Source organism: Trichechus manatus, unplaced genomic scaffold, assembly GCF_000243295.1.
Source record: "Trichechus manatus latirostris isolate Lorelei unplaced genomic scaffold, TriManLat1.0 scaffold00155, whole genome shotgun sequence".
In the NCBI taxonomy this organism is placed as follows: domain Eukaryota; kingdom Metazoa; phylum Chordata; class Mammalia; order Sirenia; family Trichechidae; genus Trichechus; species Trichechus manatus.
In genome coordinates, this window is record NW_004444091.1 from 2,927,132 (window position 1) to 2,952,772 (window position 25,641).

General features: G+C 51.4%; 1 protein-coding gene across 1 annotated transcript in view; it reads right to left on the reverse strand.

Annotated features, from left to right (window-relative positions):
• Positions 1-25,641, reverse strand: part of CAMK2B (calcium/calmodulin dependent protein kinase II beta) — an 89,387-nt gene that overhangs the window by 52,202 nt on the left and 11,544 nt on the right. The window lies entirely within an intron of this gene.

The following is a 25,641-nucleotide window of genomic DNA, read 5'->3' on the forward strand; positions in this document are numbered from 1 at the left end:
GAGACTGGCTCTGGCCAGACTCAGGAGCGGTGCATGACGTGAACCCTCCCCACCACGCACAATCTACATACTGCAGGTCTGAACACGCTGATGGCTTGAGATATTTCATGCAGCGCGGCAGCAGGAAGAGCCCAAGGCATTGGAAAAGAGGACTCCCCTGGAAAGAGGAGCAGGCTGGTGGTGGGGCCAGAAATGGCCCCTCAGAGCCCTGAGCCCAGACTGCTCCTCCTCCGTCGGCCAGCCAGCTCTGCAACCAGGAGGCACAGAGGCACCTGGGCTACCTTAGCCCAAGGGCTCACCAATCAGGCTGCAGCCAGATTCTAGAGGCAGGCGCAGAGCCAGACCCTCAAAGGAACGAGCAATTTACTGGTCAGAAATGTTATATTTCAAACAAATAAATGTCACAGCAGGACTTAAAAAGCTGATGGAGATTTTAGTAGCGAAAAATTGAAAAAAATAACCCATTTCCAGTGACAGGAGAAAAGATGAATAAATTGTGGTTATAGTTACACAAAGGAGGAGACCTGGTGGCACAACAGTTAAGCATTCGGCTGCTAACTGAAAGGCTGGCAGTTTGAACCCACCCATTGGCTCTGCAGGAGAAAGACCTGGTGACCTGCTCCTGTAAACATTATAGCCTAGAAAACCCTATGGGGCAGTTCTACTCTGCTACATGGGGTTGCTATGAGTCAAAAAATGACTTAATGGCACCTGACAACTAACAACATATCACACAAAGAAGCAATGATGGTTCAGTGGTAGAATTCTTGCCTTCCATGCATGAGACATGCGTTCGATTCCCAGCCAATGCACCTCATGTGCAGTCACCACCCATTCTTCAGTGGAAGTTTGTATGTTGCAATGATGCTGAACAGGTTTTAGTGGAGCTTGCAGACTAAGATGAACTAGAAAGAAAGGCCTAGTGATCTACTTCTGAAAATCAGCCAGTGAAAACCCTAAGGATCACAACAGTCTGATCTGCAGCCAATCCTGGGAATGGCGCAGGACCAGGCAGCGTTTCCTTCTGTTGTTGATGAAGTCCGAGTGAGCTGGAGGCCGACTTGATGGCAGTTAACGACAATCATCACACGACAGAATACTATGTAGCAATGAAAACATATGCTCTCAGGCTACACCCATCAACGTGTAATCATTAAACCAGCATAATGCTGAGTGAAAAAAGCAACTCACAGAGGAATACCCAAAATATGCTTTCATTTATAGAAAGATCCAAAACAGGCCTGTTACTGGGGGCACAGCTATATATGGCAGAACTATAAAGAAGAGCAAGGTAGTTTTCGAACTTCAGGATGGCAGTTGCCTCCAGGAGGTGGGATGTAAGTGGGGAGGGGGAGTCTGGGGCCTGGCCCCCATCCCATGCCTGCTGAGCCCCTCACAGGGACAGAGAACAAGAGCGTGGGGAGCACAGCAATAACACACCAAAGGAGGCCACAGGGGGATGCCTAAATTTACTTGGGGAACTCCTAATAGAACCCATCAGCAGGGGAACAATTAATGGGCTAATTAAAAAATAATCCTGGATTACAAGTCTGCGCGCTCCTCACCTCAGCAGAGATGGACCCACATCACTGTGCTCAGGGGAAAAGGAGCCAGTCCCTGAGATCGCCCACCTCAGGAGGGCTGCCGACTCACCCACCCCCAAAGTGGGGTCTTCTTGTGCGTGTGGTCAGTAGCGGTCTGGAGGAGGGACACCCGAGCACAGACTTACTTGGAACCTTGTATGTGCCTTTCTTGAGTGAGAAAAACACATCCGCAGGCAGGAATTTCTCTGGGAACCCTCTAAGGCGTCCAGCAGGCTCTCACTTCCCTCTAGGACAGAGATCCAGTTCCCCTGTCCCACCAGCAGAATTGGGGTGGGGGGAGGTCTAGGACAGCAGGAAGGAGTAGGCTCCTCCAGAGCCAGGCACCCAGCCTCAGGGCTAGCCAGAAGCCTTGGGAATGGCCTCTCCCTCACCTCCATACCCAGCCCCAGCAAGGCCTGGGGGTTCGCCTTCCAAAATGGACCTCGGACCCCAGCCAGCCCAGGGCCTCCACGGCAGTGGGAGCTAAGGTGCCAGGAAGCACAGACAAGAGCATGGAGCATTATTTGTGATAGCCTAAGACTGGAAATGGCCCAAATGCCCACCAACATTAAACTGGATCAACACACTGTGGCCTTCACAAATACAACATAGCCAAAACAGAACACATGCAAAACAGGCTCCATTTGCCCATCTGCAAAAAAAAAAAAAACAAACTGTTGCCATCGAATTGATTCAGGCTCATAGCGACGCTACAGGACAGAGTAGAACTGCCCCACAGAGTTTCAAAGGAGTGCCTGGTGGATCTGAGCTGCTGACCTTTTGATTAGCTGCCATAGCACTTAACCACTACACCACCACAGTGTCCCTACCCATCTGCATAGAGCTCAAAAGCAAGCAGCCCCCACCACCTAGCACTGGGGGGCAGGTTCCACACATACGGGGTCACACTCTAGATAAATGCAAGGGAGTGGTTACTGCAACATTCAGAACTTGTGTTCCCTTGGCTGGGGGAGTCTGGACTTCACAGGTACAGGGAGGTGGGCTCAACGGGTTGATTTTTTCTTTCGTAGTATTTTTTAAAGCTTATTGTTGTGAAAAAATTTTCAAACTTAGAGAAAAGCTGCAAGACTAGTACAAAGAACTCATGCAGAGCCCCTCTGTGTAAGCTCTCTCCCCTTCTACAGTCCCACATGATACTTCTCACCTCTTACGAAGCACATGAGAACAGGCTGAGCCTCTGAGGCCCTCGGTAGGGAGCTGTGTGTGTTTTTCGAGGATGTTCTCTTGTGCAATCTCAGTGCAGCTACAGGTTCAGTAACTCCAGCATCAATGCCACACTATTTATTATCTAACCTGCAGCCCATATTCCCCAGTTCCCAGGTGGGTCATGCAGTGCTGCAGACGGACAGGAATGAGGAGGCCTGCCTCTGGGGACCAGGGCCACGCAGAGCCAACGAGAATTGGGGGCGGAGACTGGGGCAAATGTGGCTTCATTGTGGTCACAAATGAAAAACCAGAAGAAAAACGCATGTGTGAACCCATTTTGCTGGGAAGTCATTCATTTAAATGGCTGTATTTTATTCTGAAACCTATCACTGAGAGCAGAGCTCCCATCCCAAACTCTTGTGTGTGGAGGTAAGAAAAGGCCCCTGACTGCGGAGTCCAGGCCTGGAGTCCCCCTGACCGAGGGTGGAGCCCAGGGGCGAGTGTCCCCCTGACTGTGAGCAGAGCCTCGGGTGGCCATCCCCCTGACCACGGGTGGAGCCCGGGTGCTGCGTCCCCCCATGGCGTGGGCAGGTCACGGCCCTCCTGGCGGGTCCCCCCTTTGGAGACAGGCTTGACAGCTCCTGTCCTGTCCCACCGAGACTACAAGTCATCACCCCAAATCCAAGCTGGCGCGAAAGAAGCTGTGGAGGAGGGTGACGGGGGAGAGGTGGTCTCAAGAGGATGGTGGGGGGCTAGGAGGGCTCCCTGACCTCACAACTTTGAGGACATCATGGGGTTTCCTTTCTACAGACAAGGTCAGTAGAGTGATTACTGAACTTCTGAGTTAATGTCATAAACCTCATCCTGGACCAGGCTAAAGAAATTAAATTTAACCCGAAACCTGACAGACCAGGTGGAGCCTGGAGAACCCTCCCTCCCATCCTATTCTCCCTGCCCAGAGAGCAGGGTGTGGCATGGACCTTGACCTCCGGTCTGTGCCACCTGCTCCTCTGGGCCAGCTGGCCTCACTCCGGGGGCTCAGGAGAGGAAGGGAAGGCCCTGGGCCCAGGGGACTCCACACCTCCTGCACCTGCAGGGACATGGCAGTGTGCAGCAAGAGGGGAATGGATGTGAGTGGGTCCCGTGGGACCTGGCAGCAGTGGGCAGTGCCCCTGACCACTTGCCAGGAAGGCTGACTTCAAGGATGCAGCAGAGGCAGGCTCACACACGTGGTTTGCATCTCCTCTCTTCCGGGGGCTCCACCACCCTCCAGAACCCCAGCCTGGCACCCCCACCAATGGAGGTCCCCTATAGAGGCCCCTGAGCACAGAGCCCGGCTGTCCCCACCATGCAGTGTCCTGGCTGATGAAGACGTCGGGGGCCCCCCAAGGTGTGAGCGTGCAGGGGCTGCTGGGTCTGTCTGGGTTCTATGAGGGTGTCCTGGGTGAGGGCTCTTGGGGTCACCCGGAGACCCAGGCCCTGCCCACTCCCCATCTCACAGTTGCTTCCTGACTCCAGAACTTTGTGGTGGCCAGCACCGCCAGCCTCCCACATGGTGACTGCTCAGTCCCATCCCCATCAATCATTTCGTTCTGATTCTGTGCTTTCTGATGCTCCTGCCATCAAGCCCAGCCTCACATCACCTCATGGCACACTGGCTCCAAGGATCTACCATTTCCTTCAACACTGAGTTTTCCCCTGAAGGGGTTTTGAGGGCAACCTCTGAATAGGACATGGGACAGGGTGGGGACGGGCAGACCAGGGACAAAGGGGCAAGCCCAAGCTCCTCCCAACTTTCAGGAAGCCCACCTCGATCAAGGGGAAGCCTCTCTGACTCCATCCTTGGACCCCTCCTGTCCACCCTCCTCTGCAAGCACCAGCCAGCACACTCAGAGGCCCTGGGAGAAGAGGGCAGGGGTGGGGTGAGTCAAGGTCCTGGGCCTCCAGCAGCTGCCAACGGCAGTGTGGCACCTGTGTTACACCAGAGAGACCAGCAGAGCACCTGAGGCCCCGACTCTTCCTGCGGGAGACTCGAGGGGCGATGCTGGAGTAGGGTCTTGAAGGATGAGTAGGAGTTTGCCACTCATGCTGGTGGGAGCCTTGGCACTGAGCTCAGTTCACATCCCCCTTGGATGGGCAACCTGGAAGGGGACTTGTAATCCAATCATCTCTTAAGAGCTCAGGCATCCTAAGAGTCCCGCACCTCAAATGGAGAAAAGGGGGTATGCATGTGAATCTACATTTAAGCCAGAAGGTGACTTCCTCATTCCATTTGGAGCCTATCCCACACACATGTACATGTGTGCCCAGAGTTACACACCTGTTAGTGAGGAGCTGGCTCACAGAGATGCCAGCAAAGGCCTAGAAAGGAGCTATTTATATCTCTCACCAGAGAAACGCCCCACAGATAAAACACAGCATTCATTTATACCCCCATAAAAGCATTCATCAGAAAAAAAAAGGCTTTATTCAAAGAGATCAGGCTAAACTGGAATGCACAACCCTACCGGCCACCTTGAGTTTGACGGTAGTGCCAACACCAGACAATTCCATCTGCACCCCTGGGCCCGGACAGCCACAGGGAATGCCCAGGTCTGGGGGCTTTTCTAGGTGATTCTGCCAACTATCTCTGCACTCAAGGTGACAGGGTGGGGGGCAGTGAAGGGTCAGGGTAGTGTGGGACCAACTCTGGGGAACAGGATGGCTTGGGGACCACTAGGAGAATTTGGGGAATAAGTGGCTCACTCTGGGCCCAGCAGGGGGCTGGCACGAATCTCCCGTGAGGCTGTCAACAGCTGCGTCACGTGCATGAGGATGCCAGCCCACAGCCCCAGGTCCACGGGCCAGCGGCAAGGGCAGCACGGAGCTAGTCCTCCCCTCGGCACCCAGCTCGCCAGGCTATAGTGACCTTTGGTCTGTTTCTCCTCCTCCTTCACATACTGGCAGGAACTTCAAGCCTCTGAAGTCTTGGGCGGGCAGCCACATGTCTGCCTGGGGTGGTGCTGGTTTCTGCTCACCCCAGATGGAGGGATACCCACACCCAGACCACAGTAGAGGAACCTGGACAGAAGACAGTGCTGGAGGGCGGGCAACAAGGCCTCGATTCCGCCCTCACACTACAGCCTGCTCCAAACAGTACGATCCCAGCCTGCTAGACCTGACCATAAACCAAACCTGCAGCCTCCACTCGTGGGGACTGATGACACTCTGGGTCCTTCCCGCCTGGGCATGGGAGCGGGGCTGCGGGCCCAGCTGAGCCATCAGAGAGTCCAGAGGAGGCAGGGCCTCTCTGGGCGCATCCCTGCGCTGTGGCCCTTACAGGGGCTGCCACCACCAGATATGGTCTGTTCTGTGCATGTTACAGGCACTAACTCAGCCTGACCACACCCTGAGAGCAAGGGGGCCATGGGGAGGCCAAAATCTGTCCAGGGTCACACCCCGAGTAGCAGAGGAGACGCTGTAAATGAAAGCACCTTGGAGGGCAGGATGCGGGAGGCAGGCCCAGAGCGGGGCATTTCCAGCAGAGGGTGGTGTCCCTGGTGGCTTCCTGGGCTGGGAGGCCGGGCCAAGCCAAGGTCTGAAGAACAGAGTAGGCTGAGCAGGTCTGCAGGTGGGAGCAGGCGTCTTGGGGTCCGGCTGCACCCCAAAGAGTGAGTGCTGTCTCTCAGGGGAGGACACTGAGGCACAGCATCCAAAAAGATGCCCTCAGCGGGCACGCCTTCCTCCCTGACCCCATCCCTACCTCAGGCCTGGGTGGCAGGCTCCAGGGCCCACAAGAAGCCCCTGTGGACAAGCACCCTCAAGGACTCAAGAGAAGGGCCAAAGTCATCCTGGGCTTTAAATGCTCTGCTGAGTCTCTGTGCTTATCCTGTCATTTTCTTTTCCTTTCTCCAGAGCCAAGAAGGAGCTGGGATCTAGCTGGCTGAGGCTGCCTGGGACACTCTCCAGCTCCGCAGAACACCCTGCCCCCAGGCCTCAGGTGAAGGCCACCCCCACCCCCGCAGTGTCCTGCTCCCTACCCCCCCATGCTGCCCTCCCCCTCCTGCTCCAGCACCTGCTCCCTGACAGTGGGTGACTCACAGCAGAACTGGGCTGGGGGCGGGCAGGCGGCGAGATGGGAATGCAGGAGCCAGGAGAAGGGAGGGCAGAGGTACGTGGGTGGGTGCCGGCCCCTCACCAGCTGTCGGGAGCAGCAGCACGCCATTGCTGCAGAAGGACAGCCCCCCCACAAGCAGTGGGACGCCAGGCGGGGGCGAAGCAGGGAACAGGAAGGGGAGAAAATGGGCCCAAGACCGGAGTGTCAGAAGGGACCCCAGGTAAACTGCCGGCCGCCCGCCTGGGACCAGAACGAGCTCCGCGTGAAGCAACGGCCATGGCGCAGACCCAAGCGTGCCTAGTTCTGCAGTGGCCTCAAACAAGTGGCTTCACCTCTCCAGTCCCGAGTTCTTCATCTGGAAGACGGGAATAGTAACGGTATCGAGCCCCAAGGGATGAAGTGGGTTAAACGTGAACATGAGGCAGAAGCACTGGCTCCGTGCCACACCGTAAGTGCTCAAAAATGTATTCGTTCCTCCACCCCGGGTGACCTGCCTTGCGCCCCAGCCCCCACCCCCGCTCTGAGGCTGCTGGAATTCCCCCAGGTCCCTGATGGGGCCCCAGGCCTGAGGGTTATTTATCTGCTTCCTCAGCAGGTTCACAAAGACACATAACACAATCGCTCCCCCAGCCTGGCCTCCCCTTGAACTGTCCCCACAGGGGTCCGAAACACAGGCTGGTCAGGACAGGGGCCTGGGGACGTTGGACCCTCTTGGTCAGGGGCAGCACGTGGCTCTGCTCCAGCAGCTCTGCCCTGGGAACACTGCCCCCCTATGTGCAGGGATCCGCATGTCCCCCCACCCCCCACACCAGCTCAGCTATGCACCAGCTACAGCACAAGAGGCCTTCTGGAACCCAGGGGCTTACTGATGAACTCTGCCTGTGCTTTCCAACTACTGAGCCACAGAGCCGGGGACCAAGGCCACTCCACCTGCCTGGCCCTGGCCACAGGCTGATGGAACATCTGGACATTCCTGCCAGGCTAGCCAAGCAGCACCTCAATTCCGTCCCAAACATGGACATCATCCTCCAGGCCTCAAAATCACGCTCTGCCCGCCTGGGGGTCAGGTCTTGAAGATGATCCTCCCTGTCAGGGGCCTGGATGAGGCACCTTGCTGCTTCCCTGTCAACGGGCATAGCAGCCCCTTTCAGGGCTACGGGAAGGCCTGGTGGGCGAGTGCAGAGGGGTCTTCAGAAGGGGAGTGTGCTGGTGGAACACCAGCTAACAAGCACTTCAGTGGCCTCCTGCCCTCTTCTCTGCCTCAGCCACTGGCTCACAGGGCACCTTGGACAGAAGTGGAATAAAACCAGCCCCGATGGTGAGGTCCCGTGGGTGAGGCCCCCACGACAGAGGTGCAGACAGAGCAAGAAACTCCTCCTCAAGGAACGTGCCCTCCCACTGCCAGGGCCCCCCACTGACCGCTCACAGCACCCCAGATAGGAGTGTGGAGGTGGCCCACAGAGGTCCAGGCTGGCCGGGTGTCCAGAACTGGGCCTCAAGCCAGGCCATCTGGCACTAGAGTCCACGCCCCACCTGTTCATGTAGGGGCCTGCGGGCCAGCCACACCCAGGGAAGCACCAAGGCCAGTGTTCCTGGTACCCTGGGCTCTCATTAAACTCTGGGTTCAGCTTTCCTTCCCACCGGCCTCTCAGGCCATCCAGATGCTACTGTGGAGCCTGCTCTGCAGATGGGGCAAATGGGCACCACTGTCACCTGCATGGCCCCGGCACACCGTGTCCCAGAGCACCTCTGGGGAGTGGTCATCAACACCAAGGTGGCAATTCTGAGGGCTGGAGCTGCCCAGGCTTGAAATGGGGGGGCAGGTCGAGGTGAGTCTGTAGTGAAAGGTTGCTCCCAGGGCAGGTCTGGAGGGTCCAGGGGTGATGCAGAAAGGGGGCCTGGAGGGAGGCTGACACCGCATCCTCCTGCCGTACTCCCAGCCCTGGCCGCCGGACTGTCCACTCCAGCAGACAGAGAAGCTGCAGAGAGCAGCCCTCACTGTGGTTTGAGGTGTGTTTTGTTTTAGAAAGGCAACACAGCAGCCAGCGAATGACCCACAGCATCAGCAGTGGCAGCCCTGCCTCCCCAGTCGGGAGCCGTATGCTCCCATGCCAGGAAAATGAAGGGCCTCCAGAATGTGGGGGACAGGGCTCTCTGAGGGGCACTAAGAACCGTGTCACCATGGCGCAGCCTGGGCCTGCCTGAGGTGTTTGCTGACTGACCACATGGGCAGTGGCCCAGGCATCTTGGCCTTGTCATCTCCAGCTTCCTCAAGTGTAAAATGGGGACCACCTCACCTTTCAGAGAAGCACAGTGGCCATGGGGGTTCCTGCTTCTCTCCCAGGCCCTAACCCTGGGGCCAGGCTCCTGCTTCATGCAAGGCCCTCATGCCCACCCCTCTGAGGGGCAGGAGGCGCCCTTAGCCTCCTCACCTGGATGGTAGAGGCTGTGGTTCTGGGATGCGCCCACCACTGCAGCATCCTGCACAGCCCCCTGCACACAGCTGGATCTGGGCCACACTACTGCCCTCCAAAGCCACACAGTGGTTGATCACGCTCACAGTCCAACCTCCCCCTCTGCCTCTGCTTCCAAGTCCACAGAGTCCACACACTGTCAACTGGACCCACCCCAACAATGTCCTCTTCTGCTCTGTGTCTCAGACCCATAGCCTCTGTGCCACATTTCCTCCTTGCTCTCGCCTCTACTCCTCCAGGGCTGTCCCAGGGACCCATGTTTTCATGCCCCCTCCTGTCTCTGTCACTCACTGTTCAAGCCCGCCTCCCAGCTGTCCCTGCCCCCATGTAAGTTCTCTGAATCTTCACAGCACTCCGTGTTCCCCATTCTTTCAACCCATGTTTATTAAGAATCGACTAAGTGCAAATCAACTGGACCAATAAGCAACATCATGATAAACGGAGAAAAGACTGACGTTGTCAAGGATTTCATTTTACTTGGATCCACAATCAATGCCCATGGAAACAGCAGTCAAGAAATCCAATGACACATTGCATTAGGCAAATCTGCTGCAAAAGACCTTTTTAAAGTGCTGAAAAGCAAAGATGTCACTTTGAGGACTAAGGTGCGCCTGATCCAAGCCCTGGTATTTTCAGTCACCTCATATGCATGTGAAAGCTGGACAATAAATAAGGAAGACCGAAAAAGAATTGATGCCTTTGAATTACGGTGTTGGTGAAGAATATTGAATATACGTGGACTGCCAGAAGAACAAGCAAGTGTATTGGAAGAAGTACAGCCAGAGTGCTCCTTGGAAGTGAGGATGGCGAGACTTCCTCTCACGTACTTTGGACATGTTATCAGGAAGGACCAATCCTTAGAGAAGGACATCATGCTTGGTAAAGTAGATGGTCAGCAAAAAAGAGGAGGACCCTCGATGAGATGGACTGACACAGTGGCTGCAACAATGGCCTCAAACATAGCAACCATTGTGAGAATGTTGCAGGACAAGGCAGTGTTTCGTTCTGTTGTACATGGGGTTGCTATGAACCCACTCGATGGCACCTAACTACAACATGTGCAAATCATGGTACCGGGCTCAGGGAGGGGAAACAAGGGGCTGGCATCCAGCCCCTGCCTTCTCCAGACTCCAAATCAGACTACGGAGACCAGACACAAAGAACAGGCAGACTGGCTGCAAGCAGGAAAGGGCTTCAAAGTGAGTAAGGAGAGGAGCCAGGTTCTGAGTGGCAAGAAACCCAGTCACACGCCTGGGTGTGCATCAGAGTAGTGTAGGAAGGTGCAACAATGCTGAAGCTGGGGCCCCAGGCCTTCAGTTCTGCCTGCCCCTTTTACCATCCTCTGCCCCACTCCTCAGGGAGCTTGTGGTGCATGCAGGGGGTTGGCAGAAACGACCTACCAAGATTTGGAGGATGTCAATGCTAGACAGAATTTTCCAAAAAAAGGGGAGGGAGGGAGGGAGGGCAGCCCTGGCAAAGAGGCTGCCTTCTGGGACTGCAGACCAGCCCTGCCCTGCCCTGTCCTGCCCCTCTGCAGGGACCTGATGATGTAGTTCAACCTGAACTCCAGTCCTAGCAATGGGCGAGATGTCCACCAAGGCGACCTCTGAGGCGCCTTCCCCACACCTTCCCCACCGGAACAGCGACAAAATCCACAGCCGGCCCTCAATTTCACAGACCCCTCTTGAAGGGCCAGATCCTCTCCACCCTCTTTCATCCCTCCAACCAACAACAAGGTGGGCACTGCTGCTGCTACAGGTGGGGAAAGTAAGTGGGGTCAGGAAGGGTCGGAGCCTGGCCAGTCACAGCCAGAGGTGGGACCCAGGCCATCAGGCTCCCTGGGACTCTGTGTTCTCTCTAGCAGCTGCACCACAGAACTTCTGAGCTGGAAGTCCATCTCCAGCTCTCCACTTCACAGTGAGGCCCCAAGACAGAGAAGGTGGTGGCACAGGGGCCCTGCCCCCCACACCATGTCCTCCCACTCCCCCTCCCCCTCCTCCAGCCCCTCTTTTCAGAGGCCTTTGTCTTAACCATTTTGGTTTATGAATTACAAAAATCTGTTCTCCCAGTAGCCCTGTTCAGCACTGCCAGATAAAATACAGCATGCTCAATTAAATTTAATTTCAGACACACAAGGAATCATTTTTATTGTAAATATGTCCCATGCAATTTGGGGTATATTAAAAAATTTTCCTTGTGTATCCAAAATTCAAATTTAGCTGCTAAACCTGGCAATCCTAGCCTTGTTCCCCCATCACCTCCTCCTTCTCCTGTCCTTGACCAGAGATGGGAACCGGGTGCCCCATCAGGCCTGGTCTTGCTGGGTGCTGTAGGCCCCCAAGAGGCCTGGGCCCCTAGCTCCTCCTCTTACTCCCTTCCTGGCAACAGAACCCAGGAGGGACTGGTTACCTTCAGTTAAAGGTTAACATGAGGCGGGGGGGGAGGGTGTCACAGGACGAGGGGCCCCCACTCTTCACCCCTACCCCTCTGCCCTGCGTCTCCTGGAACCGAGGCCTACGCTGTTCCCTCCAGCTGGGAAGTGGCGCGGGGAGGAGAAAGAAGGGGTTCTTCATTGGCGGAGGGGGAGGGATGGATGGTCGCCCCGGTGAGGGGAGGGGTCGCACTGCGCAGGCCCAGCGGCCCGGCAGTGCGGTGGCGGCGGCAGCGCATCCTCTCTTAACCCAGCTGTGCTGGCTGGCAGTCGGCTGGGCTCTCGTCTCCCCTGAGTAGGGGTCGTTTTCTGGGCAGGGAGTCGGGGCGCGGGTCGGGAGCCGCAGTGCCCCAGGCCAGGAGGAGCGCGGGGCTGAGCAGTATGCCGTGGCGGGGGGAGGGGGGCGGCCGTCTGCAGGGGACCTTCCTGGGCCAATCGCGCGGCCCTCCCCAGCCAGGGACTACTCCCAGACCGCTAAGCAAATCTGTAAGACCTGGAGATCCCCCCCACCTCAAGAGAAACAAGGGGAAGGAAGATACAGCTGGACCAGCCTTAAGGGCAATCCGCCCCCCCTCCCCTGTCGTCGTAGTTCAGGGAGTTCAAAAACAAAACCAGTTGCTGTGGAGCTGACTTAGACTCCTGGAGACCCCATGTGTGTCAGAGTAGAAGAGTGCTCCATAGGGTTTTCAATGGCTGCTTTTTCATAAGCAGATGGCCAGGCCTCCCGAGGAGCCTCTGGTTGGACTCAAACCTCTAACCTTTCAGTTAGCTACCCTGCGCAAACTGTTTCAGGGAGTTCAGGGCACCAGATTACCACCCCCACCACCAGTCTCCCCATTGCTGGCCTACTGCTCCTGGACAGCCACCTGCCTGCACCCTGCCTTTGAGTAGCTCCCCTTCTCCAACTCTGAGCCAGGGGGCGCTAACAGGGCAGGGGCCAGCTGCCCTACTCTGTCCAAACAAACATGCTGGCAATCCACAAACCAGCGTTCTCAAGCACAGCCATTGAGGCCACGAGGGGGGGAGGGGGGAGGTAACCACTGAACATGTTTTTAAGACTTGCATGCCTAATGATCTCTTTACCCCTACTCAATTAATTTTCTTCTAACTGCTTTTGTTAGCAGTAATTTAACAATCTCTAATTATTCAGCACATTCAGAGACTCTGAATGTCTCACAATTTTCTATTTAAGTACTGAACTTAAAAAATCTAATTGTGATAGCTTTCAGCATCAACTTGGTTTAATACTGCATCACCCTACATGGTCTGACGACCTTCAGTTACGGAGTGCGTTAGCTCTTCTGCATCCAGCGCCTGCTTCCTCCTCCTTGCAGCTGCCTTCACTGCCACTTCTTTATCCTCAGAAGAGCTGTCTCCTCGTGAGCCTGGGCATACCATCCAAGGGGGTGCCCAGTGAGAGAATGAGTTCCCTCAGATTTGTGCTGGACCCAAACCAGAGATGACAATCAAACAGCGGCAGCCTGCTAGAGCTTCCTGCCTCGCCCCTTGGGTCCTCTCTTTCCTTCCAGAACACTGCCACTAGCACCTCCATCCCTGAAAAACACCAAACCAAACCCGTTGCCATCGAGTCGATTCTGACTTATTGTGACCCTGTAGGACAGAGCAGAACTGCCCAGTCGGGTTTCCAAAGAGCAGCTGGTGAATTCAAACTTTTGGTTTGCAGCCCTACTCTGAACCACTGCGCCACCAGGGCTCCCCGCTATCCTCAGCACTGCCTCCACTGGAAGCATATGCGGCTTCGGGGAGCACAGGTACAGGCTTCAGCATGCCAACCACACCTCGGGCAGAACCTAGGAAGAACCCCAAAGCTGCTGTGAACCCCAGCACCCCTGCCCCCACTTTCTGGACGGCCAGCCTGCTTCAAGGTGGAGGCTGCTCTGGACCCTTGGCCTTCCTAATCGTCCAGACACGCCCAGTGACCAGGGCTCTCCAGCAAACCTGAGTCCTGTGCACTCCCCTTCACGGCTGGTCCCCACCTCACCTCACATTTCAGGAGCTTTAACCTGACTCCAGCATAAACTGCACACATGCTTATTAAAAATTCATTCATTCACTCAAAAAAACTTCTGGAGGGTGCACCACATGCCAGGCCCTGGGCGGGGCGTGGGGGACAGAGTGGTGAACTAGAAAGAGAAAGCCCCTGCCTGCTGAAGCCTGGTAGCCTGGTGGCAGAGACACTATAAAATAAACTTGGAGGGCCCCTTTCAAGAAAATGACGTAAATAGGAGCCAAGCAGATACAAGGAGTCCAAAGGGAGGCTGACCAAAAGGGAGGCTCACATCCACCCAGAGGTGCCGGGGAAGAAAGGCCTGGCAATCTGCTCCTAAAAATCAGCCAGGAGGAAAGCTCGAGATGACATGCACATGCCCGGGAAAGGGTGCTTGTTGACAGGTGGGTGAGGGCACAGTTCCACTCTGACACACATGGGGTCATCATGAGTCGAAATCAACTCGACAGCAACTGGTTTAAGCAGGCACAAAGGGCCCTTGGGCATGAGGAGCTGAAAGAAGGCAAGCAGCAGAGCAAAGGTATTGAGAGGGAGGGAGGGAGGGGGCAGGCAAGCCAGACAGGCAGAGCCTCAGGGGCCAGGTTGGGAACTCCAGACTTTATCCTAGCCAGTCAATGGAAGGTTTAAGGAGCGGGTGACATCTTCTGACATGTGTCTTTACAGGCTCTGGGCTGGAAGCTGGGCAGGCGTGGAGATGAACCAGCTGCACTGGCCCTTAAAGAGCAGGTGATCAGTCAGGGAGTGCGGACAGGTGACTGATACGGGCCTGGGGAGTCCAAGCAGGCAGGTGGGCAAAGCTGGAGGTGTGTACACGTGGGGTCCTCATGGCCAGGAGAGGGGCGGTGGGGGTGGAGAGGTGGGAGGGGCCCCAGGCCCTGAAGGAAGCACTCCCAAACAGCAGGCACCATTCTATCACTTCTAGCACTTCACACTCGAGCTAACTCCTTTAGGTGTCACAGCATCCCGATGACGTACATGCTGTTTTTATCCCCATTTCATGGCTGGGGACACTGAGGTATAGGGTGGCTGGTAGCTTGGCCAAGGTCATACAGCCAGGCAGTAGCAGAGTTGGAGCTGGACCCTGTACCCACATGCGGTGAAGGAGCATAAACCCTCAGCTGGTGGCTCCCAGCATTGTGTCCCACCCTGGGCACCACCTACCCTGTGACCCCAGTACCCCACCTCACCCTGGAGTGAGTCATCCCACCGTGAAGCATGGAGAAGAACCCAGATGCTGGGGGCTGCAGAGGCAGTGCAGGAGAACGTGCTGGGAAGTGGGTGCCATACAGGGACCACCTGCTGCAGGAGGCCCTGCGGAGCTGCAGGAAGGCTGGGAGGAAGTGCTGGGCGATCAGGAGGCTGCACGAGAGCCCTCTTACCCCACCCTGAGAGCGCCAACGGAGGGCTGCCTCGCACTGCCACGCCCAGGATGGGCGGACACAGGCTGGGACCCTGAGGCACAGCTGGCAGGACAAAGCCAATTTGGGGTTATGTCTCACCCATTCCTCCCTCCCTCTGAGAGGGGACATGGTTTCTTCCAGAATTGGGGTAGGCTGGCCAATAGTTCTGAAGCTGGCCTCTCATGCTCACAGGTGTGGTCCACAGGTGTGTGGCCACGTGGGGCCAGGCTGCTGATGGGCAGTGGCCACTCCACACCCACCCTCCTGGATGCTCCTCCAGAGCAGGGTCCACGCCAAGGACTGCTGACATGTCTGGGTGGTCCAGACTCAGTGCTACGAGAACACTGAGCTGTGAGAAACGAGAGCAGGGGCTGCATAGGCAATAACGTCAAGTTTTGTTATTTTAGGTAGTACAATGCTCCTGTGGCATTCTTTAAAATCCGTTTCTTTTAGAAATACATGCTGGAACATTTGCGGATGCAATGACAGGACGGGGCTTTGCTGCAGGACACTGGGGTGGGGTACAGACAGATAAGATTGGCCAGAAGTAGGGGTTCATTCCATCATTTTCTCTATATTTTCAGTGTTTGACATTTTCCATAATAAAGAGTTAAACGGGGGAAGGGGGAAAAAGCCTAATAAAACTGCAGTACTGGGCGTTCTGGAAGACTCGCACTTGAAGATCTTGGTGAAATCAGAGGCAGAGCGGGAAAAGTGGTTCAGCCAGCACTTCTGTGTGCAAGGCACACTGGGCCCTACAGGAAGAAAATGACAAGAAGGCCTGGCTGCTCCGAATCCCGGACCAGGCCCTGGCTGGCGGCCCTGCCTCCCACCACCGACCTGGCACAGCCTGGGCAGAGCAAGGCTGGGCAGACAACTATGGCAGCACCCCTTAGGTATAGAGGCAGCTGAATCTGCGACCAGCTCCTGGCACGTTACAGTGAGCGGCCGGCCTGCCCCGCAGCCTGTGCCAATTAGCAGAGGCCTCCAAAGCGCCCAGGCCACACGATACTCAGACATTGCCGAAAGGAGGTTGCGCCTGGAAAGTTGCAGTGCAGGCAGCAGGCCTGCTCCCAGACCAGGGCAATGTGGAGAGAAAGGAGGCCACACAGGTGGTGCTTATGGAACATGCCTGGAATTTCAGATGTCCATGACTCTAAATCCTTTCAGTTTGTAGAGTACTTTGAAGGAGCAAAATACAGGGCTGTGAGGTGAATTTGGAGGAATTGCATAATCCCACGGAGACATACCGGGTCTTTTGTTACTTTTTTTCTATTTGAGCCTAACAAACTCCTACTCATCCTACAAAACCCAGTCCAATATAACTTTTGCTGTGAGTTTCTCCAACTTCCCCTGAGCCCTTCCCTGTGCTCCCACCTAGCTCATGGGTTGTGATTGTTTATTTCAGAGTACCTTTGCTCACCACTGTGTCCTCAATGCCTGGAGGAGCCAATCTGTTGAATGAATGAGTGAGCCTCTCTTAGTCCAGAGATATCTGAGGATGGACCCTCTCTCCTCCTCCTCTGGAGATCTGCTCCCGTGGGATGAGACTGGACATGCAGAGGAGCAAGAGGGAGACTCCCCTGGGAGGCAGCAGGGTGCTACCCTGCACAGAAACAGATGGAGGACTGGGGTGGCACCCAGGAGGGGGGAAAGCCCCAAGACCATGTCCTCTGTCCTTGGAGACTGGATAAGATTGGCAGGCCAACTAGCCAGGACGAGACCTTGACGAGAAGGTAGAGGGCTGGTCTCAGGCATGCACTTCTGTAGGACCTGCACGTCAGAGCAGGGTCTGGGTGAACCCTAAGTTCAGGGACAAATGGAAAAGCAGGACCAGCCACTCCTGGATTCTGCTGGCTTTACCGGGGCCACATGGCAGTGCCTCAGGCAGCAGTGAGAATGGACACACCGGGGTAGGTCGTCAGGGCAGCCTGGGCACCACAGCCCAGCCCAGCCACGCCCAGGCCAGGAGTGAACAAGAGACCAACGTGGCAAAGCGAGGAGGAAAGCTCAGGTTGAGACGCACGTGCCTGGGAGAGGGCGCTTGTGGACAGGCGGGTGAGGGGATGAGGCACACACCGTTGCTGCCTCAGAAACTGCGCCGTGCAAGTGCACCGTGAGACACGTTTCACAGGGGAAGCATTTAACACTTGCATTGCAGCCAGGCCCGCCCACCACATGGGGGGGACGTGGCTATGTCCCCGTGTTCAGGTGGTGCGACTCAGGCCCCAGCGCCCAGCGCCCAGGAGGTGCTTGGTGGAGGCTGGTTGCAGCGCAACGACTGTCACAGTCCAGCTGCGGGGCTCAGGCTTCATGTCCCAGGGTGTCAGGCTGTGTGGGCCAGCAAGGCCACCAGGGCACGCTGAGCCACCTTGAAAGTGGAAGCTGCAGCTGCGGTGAGCCCGTGGTCCACGGTGCAAGCCAGCCTCATGGATCTGAGCTCTGAGGAGCAGCCCATGCCTCCCAGGGGGAGGAGCCGAGCGGCACGGAGCAGGGCCAGCACAGCCCAGACCAGTGGCCATGGAGACCAGGCCCGAGAGGTGGCTGTGGCAACGGGGGTGAGGTTTTAACTGCGAGGAGGCAGGACTCTGACCTACTGGCTGAAACCCCAGGCAGGTGTGCACAGACAGAGCAGCCCAGGGCTCAGAGCCACAGTGATCTGCAGTCCGCGGGCAGGCATGGGGTTTCTAAATACCAACCACACACAGAGGACGCTGGGTGACTGAGACCCCATAAGCCCCTGTCACGGGAGGAGGCAGATGACAAGGGCTGCAGTAGGCTCCCGGAAGCCACCTCATCTGGTTTCAAAGAACATTCCCCAAAAGAGGGAACACTCAGTTGAGTCCTCTGAAGCCTGGTACACAGTAGTGCTCAGGCAATGCCCAGCACATGGTTCAATAAACCTGCACAGCGGGGCGAGGGTGACCTGCCCACCCACCTCGGGTTCCTATGAAATAGCGCACGGGGTGTGGTTTGTGAACTGTCAGATGCTCCCCAGTCAGGAGGAGCTATCACTGCCAACCTCGAAGGAGGTCCAAAGTCTCACTGATCAACTTCCAGCCAAACAGCACCCACCAGCCACAATGGGTCAGGGCCCAGTGGCAGTGGAATGGAACCCTCCCAATTAACTCAGGTTTGTGTTCAGATGCTAATGATGGCTACTGACAGCGCCTTGGGGAGGGAGGGAGGTGGGACAATGCAGAGGCAGGGGTGTAACCTAGTGCTCCCTCGGGCTGGGATCACCTGCCACTCCTATCTGACCCTAGGGTTAGGGAGGACCTGCAGGACCGTGCAGCACTACGGGGAGGGGGCACCGATGCAGCCATCTCCTGAGCTCCTCTCCTCTTGTCTGCCTATGGCCCACCCACTCCACTCCATGGCTCCTGTGGTCCCTTAGGGACACCTCACCCAGGGACACTACATTTGCTATGGGCCCTCTGCCCAGACCTCCTCCTCAGATCCCATAAGGCTCACACCTTGCTTCCCTCAGACCTGTTCTCCAGTGTAGCTGCTCAGAGAGGCCTTCTGTGAGGGCCCTATGGGATTACTCTCCTTCTGCCTTATCTTCCTCCCCTGAATTCATCACCCTCTACAGTGCTACAGACTGATTTCTTTGTGTTATTTACTGTCGGTCTCTCCGCCAGAGCATACACACCACGGGGGCGGGGGTCCATCTGGTTTTTCCACTGCTGTATCCTTAGTGCCTAGGACAGAGCCCATCACATAGCTGGGCTCAGTAAGTAAATGATGGATTAATTAATCTACTGAGGGTCTACTCTGTGTAGGGACCCCACAAGGCCCTATACACAGATCTTTTAAATCCACTATATCTTCATGGATGCAGGTAGAATGTTATCCCCACTTTGCAAAAGAAGTAACTGGCAGTACACAGCCATGGCAGTAGCTGCCTACATTCCTAGGGCGGCTTACTGGTGCTAGGGTGGGCAATAGGGACCTTGTCCTCCAAAAATCAAGATTGTGGGTTTTCATCTGCCTAGTGGTTTGCTAAAGTGAGAGCACAGAGGCTGACCATTGTTTCAACCCCCTCAGGCCAGCGTGGCTTCTCTGGTAGCTGCAGTAGATGGGATTTAAAGAGACAGAACACCTTTTTTCCCTTTCTTATAGGATGCAGGCATTTAAGAAATATCTGTCAGGTCACTGGCAGACTGCAGAGAGAACACAGACTACAGTGACCACACATAATAAGGAATATAATCTTTGCAAAAATAGTTTGGGAAAGTTATTAAATAAAAGGACACATGCAACCCTCAACAAGAAACAACAGCAATTGCTGGGGAAAGGAGAGAATCTGATTTTCAGGGTTACCACAGTATAATATTCAAACTGTCCATTTCTCAACAAAAAACTGACAAAGCACACAAAGAAACAGGAAGGTATGGCCCACTGACCAAAAAAAAAGAATTGACAGAAACTATTCCAAGGAAGCTCAGACACTGGACTTACTAGACAAAGATTTTAAATCAACTATTTAAATATTCTTAAAGAGCTAAAAGAAATCAGGAGAACAATGTATGAAAAAGCAAAGTATATCAATAAAGAGGTAGAAATTATAAAAAGGAACCAAACAGAAATTCTTGAGCTGAAAAACACAATACCTATAATAAAAATTCACTAGAGAGTTTCAGCAGCAGTTTTGAGTGGGCAGAAAGAAAAATGAGTGAACTTGAAAATAGGACAAATGAAATTAACCAGTCTGAGGAACAGAAAGAAAAAAGAATGAAGAAAAATGAATAGAGCCTCAGGAGACTATGGGACACCATCAAGTGTACCAACATATGCATTACGGGAGTTTCAGTAGAAGGTAGAAAGAGGCAGAAAAAAAATTTGAATAAATAATGGCCAAACACTTCCCCAATTTGATAAAAGACATGAATCCAAATATCTCAGTAGTTCTACAAACTACAACTAGGATAAACTCAAAGAGATCTACACCCAGACACATTATAATCAAACTGTTGAAAGACAAAGAGAGACTCTTTAAAGCAGCAAGAGAGAACTGACTTGTCATTTACAAATGATCCTCAATAAGATTAACATCCACTTTCTCATCACCAAACCATGATGTTCAGAATGCAGTGGGATATATTTAAAGTGCTAAAAGAAGAAAAACTACCACCCAAGAATTCTATATCCAGCAAAAGAGTCCTTCAAAAATGAAGGATATACATCTGACCTACAGAAATAAAACGATTGGAAGAGAATATTGCCAACAAATTAGATAACTTAGAGGAAATAGACCAATTCTTTGAAACACATAAACTCCATACTTTGACTCCTGAAGAAATAGTGGATCTCAACAGACCCACAACAAGGGAAGAGACTGAATCAGTAATCAAAAACCTCCTGACAAAGATTACCCGATAGCTTCACTGGGGAGTTGTACCAAACATTTATAGAAAAGACTCCAATCCGACTTAAAATGTTCCAAAAAACAGAAGAGGAGGAAGCACTTCCTAACTCACGCTATAGGTGAGCATTACCCTGATACCAAAGCCAGTCAGACACCACAAGAAAATTATAAACCAGTATCCTTAATGAGTATAGACATAAAAACACTCAACAAAATATTAGCAAACTGAATTTAAAAACATATTAAAAGAATTATACACCATGATCAAGTAGGATTTATTCCAGGCATGAAAGCGTGGTTCAACATTAGAAAATCAGTCAATGTAATACACCATATTAATAAAACAAAGGAAAAGAACCACATGATCAATCGATGAAGATAAGGCATTTAACAAAATTCAACACCCTTTCATGATAAAAAAAAACTCAAGCAGCTAGAAATAGAAGGAAAAATCATCAACATAATAAAGGGCATTTATGGAAACCCACAACTAACATCATACTCAATGGAGAAAGACTGAGAGTCTTCTCATTACAGTTAGGAACAAGACAAAGATGCCCACGCTCACCATTGCTACTCAACATTGTTCAGGAAGTCCTAGCCAGAGAAATTAGGCTAAGGGGGAAAAAAAAAGTATACAAGTCTGGAAGGAGGAAGCAAAACTATCCTTTTCACAGATGACATGATCCTATACATAGAAAACCCCAAAGATTATACAACAAAGCTATTAGAACTAAGAAATGAATTCAGCAAAGTGATAGGTTACAAGATCAACATACAAAAATCAGTCAGGTTTCTACGCATTAGTAATGAGCAAGCAGAAAAGGAAATTAAGGAAACACTGCCATTTATAACAGCACATAGAAAAGAGAGCACCTAGGAATAAATTTAACTAGGAAGGTGAAAGACCTGTAAACTGAAAACTATAAATCATTACTAATTTTAAAAGGCCTAAATAAATGGAAGGACATCCCATATTCATGGACTGGAAGGCTTAATACAGTTAAGATGGCAATACTACTCAAAGCGGCCTATAAATTCAATGCAATCCCCATCAAAATTCAAACAGCCTTTTTTGCAGAAATGGAAAAGAAAATCCTCAAATTTATATGGAAGGGCAAGGGACCCCGAATAGCTAAAACAACCTTGAAGAAGAAGAATAAAGTAGGAGGGCACACGCTTCCTAATTTAAAAACATACTATGAAGGTGCAGTAATTAAAACAGCCTGGTACTGGTAGAACAACAGATATACAGACCAATGAAATTGAATCGAGAGTCCAGAAATAAATCCATGTATCTATGGTCAACTGATTTTTGACGAGAGTACTAAGTGCATTCAATGAGGGAAGGAAAAGACTCTTCAATAAATGATGCTGGGAAAATAGGATTTCCACATGCAGAAGAATGACTCACAATCCATACCTCACACCACACAAAAAAACCAATTCAAAATGGATCAGAGACCTAAGAGTGAAAGCTAAAATCATGAAGTTCTTAGAAGAAAATATAAGAGTGTGATTAACAAAAAGCATGAGCGGCAAAAGACAAAATAGATAAATGAGAACTCATAAAAATTACTTTCGTTCATCAAAGGACTTTATCAAAAAGTGAAAAGACAACCTACAGTTTGGGAGAAAATTATCAGGAACCGTATCTGATAAGGGTCTAATATCACATATATATGTCTACAACTTAACAACAAAAAGACAAACAACCCAATCAAAAAATGGGCAGAGGGCTTGAACAGACATTTCACTGAGGAGGATATTTAAATGGCCAACAAGCATCATGAAAAGGTGCTCAACGTCATTAACCATTGCGGTTGTTGTTGAGTGCCATAGAGTAAATTCCTACTCATAGCGACCTTATAGGACAGAGTAGAACTTCCTTATAGGGTTTCCTAGGCTGTAATCTTTACAGGAGCAGATTGCCAGGTGTTTTGTCCTGCGGAGTGGCTGGTGTGTTTGAACCACCTACCTTTCAGTTAGCTGTCAAGTGCTTAACCATTGTGCCACCAGTGATCCTTCCATTAGCCAGCCATTAAAACCAAACCCAAACCCATTGCTGTTGAGTTGATTCTGACTCATAGTGACCCTACAGGACACATTAGAACTCCCCAGAGGGTTTCCAAGGCAGTAATCTCTATGGGAGCAGACTGCCACATCTTTCTGCTGCAGAGCAAGTGGTGGGTTTAAACCGCCAACCTTCTGGTTAGCAGCCAAGTGCTTAAACATTGCACCACCAGGGCTCCCTCCATTAGCCATTAGGGAGATGCAAATCAAAACAACAAAGAGATAACACCTCACCCCCATTAAAATGGAAATGATAAAAAAAAAAAAAGGGAAAACAACAGGTGTTAGCAAGGTTATGGAGAAACTAAAACCCTCAGCCATTCCTGATGGGACTATAAAACGGTACAACCACTGTTGAAAACTTTGGCAGTTCCTCAGAAAGCTGAACATAGAACTACCATATCATCTGGCAATTCCAATCTTAGGTATATACCCAGAAGAAGTGAAAGCAAAAAGAAACCTGTACTGTTCACTGCAGCACTTTTCACAATAGCCAAAATGTGGAAACAACCAACATGTCCACCAACAGACGAATGCATAAACAAAATCTGGTATATACATACAATGGAATATTACTCAGCCATAAAGCGAAATGAAGTCCTGATGCATGTCACTGCATGGATGAACCCTGACGACATGCTGAGAAAAATAAGTCACTGACAAAAGGACACTGTATGATCTCACTTATATGAAATAAGCAAATACACAGGAAACAAATATGAAGAAATTGAAGATTTTTATGAACTAATCAAACATGCAATCAAGATACGTTGATAATTACTGGTGACTGGAATGCGAAAGTTGGAAACAAAGAACAAGGATCAGTATCTAGAAAATACAGCCTTGACGACAGAAACTAGGCCAGAGATTGCATGCTAGAATTCTGCAAGGCCAATGACATATTCATCAGAAACACTTTTTTTCAACAACACAAATGATGACTATACACATGGACCTCGCCGGATGGAATTCACTGGAATCAAATTAACTTCATCTGTGGAAAGAGACAATGAAGACATTCAATATCATCAGTCAGGACAAGGCCAGAAGGCTGACTGTGAACGAGACCATCAATTGCTCATATGCAAGTTCAAGTTGAGGTTGAAGAAAATTAAAACAAGTCTACCCAAGCCAAAGTACGACCTTCAATACAACCCATCTGAATTTAGAGACCATCTCAGTAATAGATTTGACACACTGAACTCTAATGACTGAAGATCAGAAGAGCTGTGGGATGACATCAAGGGCATCATACGTGAAGAAAGCAAAAGGTCATTAAAAAGACAGACACAAAGAAAAGATCAAAATGATGTCAGAAGAAACTCTGAAACTTGCTATTGAGCACAGAGTAGCTAAAGCAAATGGAAGAAATGATGAAGAAAAAGAGCTGAACAGAAGACTTCAAAGGGCGACTCAAGAAGACAAAGTATTATAATGAAATGTACAAAGACCTGGAGTTAGAAAACCAAAAGGAAGAACACACTTGGCATTTCTGAAGCTGAAGGAACTGAAGAAAAAATTCAAGTCTCAGCTGCAATATTGAAGGATTCTATGGGCAAAAAATTGAATGACTCAAAGTGTGAAAAGCAGATGGAAGGAATACACAGTCACTATACCAAAAAGAACTGGTTGATGTTTAACCATTTCAGGAGGTAGCATATAATCAAGAATCAGTGGTACTGAAGGAAGAAGTCCAAGAAGGCACTGGCAAAAAGAAGGCTCCAGGAATTGTCAGAATACCGATTGAGATGCTTCAACAAACTGATGTAAGGCTGGACGCACTCACTCACCTATGCCAAAAATTTGGAAAACAGCTACCTGGCCAACCAACTGGAAGAAATTCATATTCATGCCCATTCCAAAGAAAGGTGATCCAACAGAACAAGAAAATTATCATTAATATCACATGCAAGAAAATTTTGCTGAAGATAATTCAAAAATGACTGCAGCCATACATCGACAGGGAACTGCCAGAAATTCAAACTGGATTCAGAAGAGGATGTGGAACCACGGATATCATTGCTGATGTCAGATGTATCTTGGCTGAAAGCAAAGAATACAGAAAGAGGTTTACCTGTGTTTTATTGGCTACAAAAAGGCATTCAACTGTGTGGATCATAACAAATTGTGGATAAAATTGCGAAGAATAGGAATTCCAGAACACTTAATTGTGCTCATGCAGAACCTGTACATAGATCAAGAGGCAGTTGTTGGAACAGAACAAGGGGATACTGCATCGTTTAAAATCAAAAAAGGTGTGCATCAGGTTGTAATCCTTTCACCATACTTATTCAATCTGTATGCTGAGCAACTAATTCGAGAAGCTGGACTATATGAAGAATGCAGCATCAGGACTGGAGAAAGACCCACTAACAACCTGCAATATGCAGATGACACAACCTTCCTTGCCAAAAATGAAGAGGACTTGAAGCACTTACTGATGAAAGCCAAAGATTACAGCTTTCTGTATGGAGTGGAGAAAGGACTGTTTTTGCTCAGGGGACACTGAGTTTATGTTAATGGTGACAGAATAATTTGGAAAAGGATAACAATAATTGTTGCATAATATGAAGAATGTAATCAATGTCACTGAATTATACACGCAGAAAATGTTTAAAAAATAATAGGTGAAAGTGATGTGGGGTATATAGGAATGCTTGGTATTACTGTCACAATTTTTCCGTAATTATAAAAGTTGTAAAATAAAATATTTGTTTTTAAAAATGAAAGAAATTAAGACATTCCAAGATAAACAAAAGTTAAGAGAGTTTGTTGCTAGTAGACTTGCCCTACAAGAAATGGTAAAGGGAGGACTAATGGACCACAGATACCAAGGCCTCCACCAAACTGAGTCCAGTTCAGGTAGATGATAACCGGCTACCACCACTGACCGCTCTGACTGGGATCACAACAGAGGGACACAGCTGGATAAGCATGTAGAACAAAATTCTAACACACACAAAAAAGATCAGATTTACTAGCCTGAAAGATACTGGAGAAACCCCGAGCGTATGGCC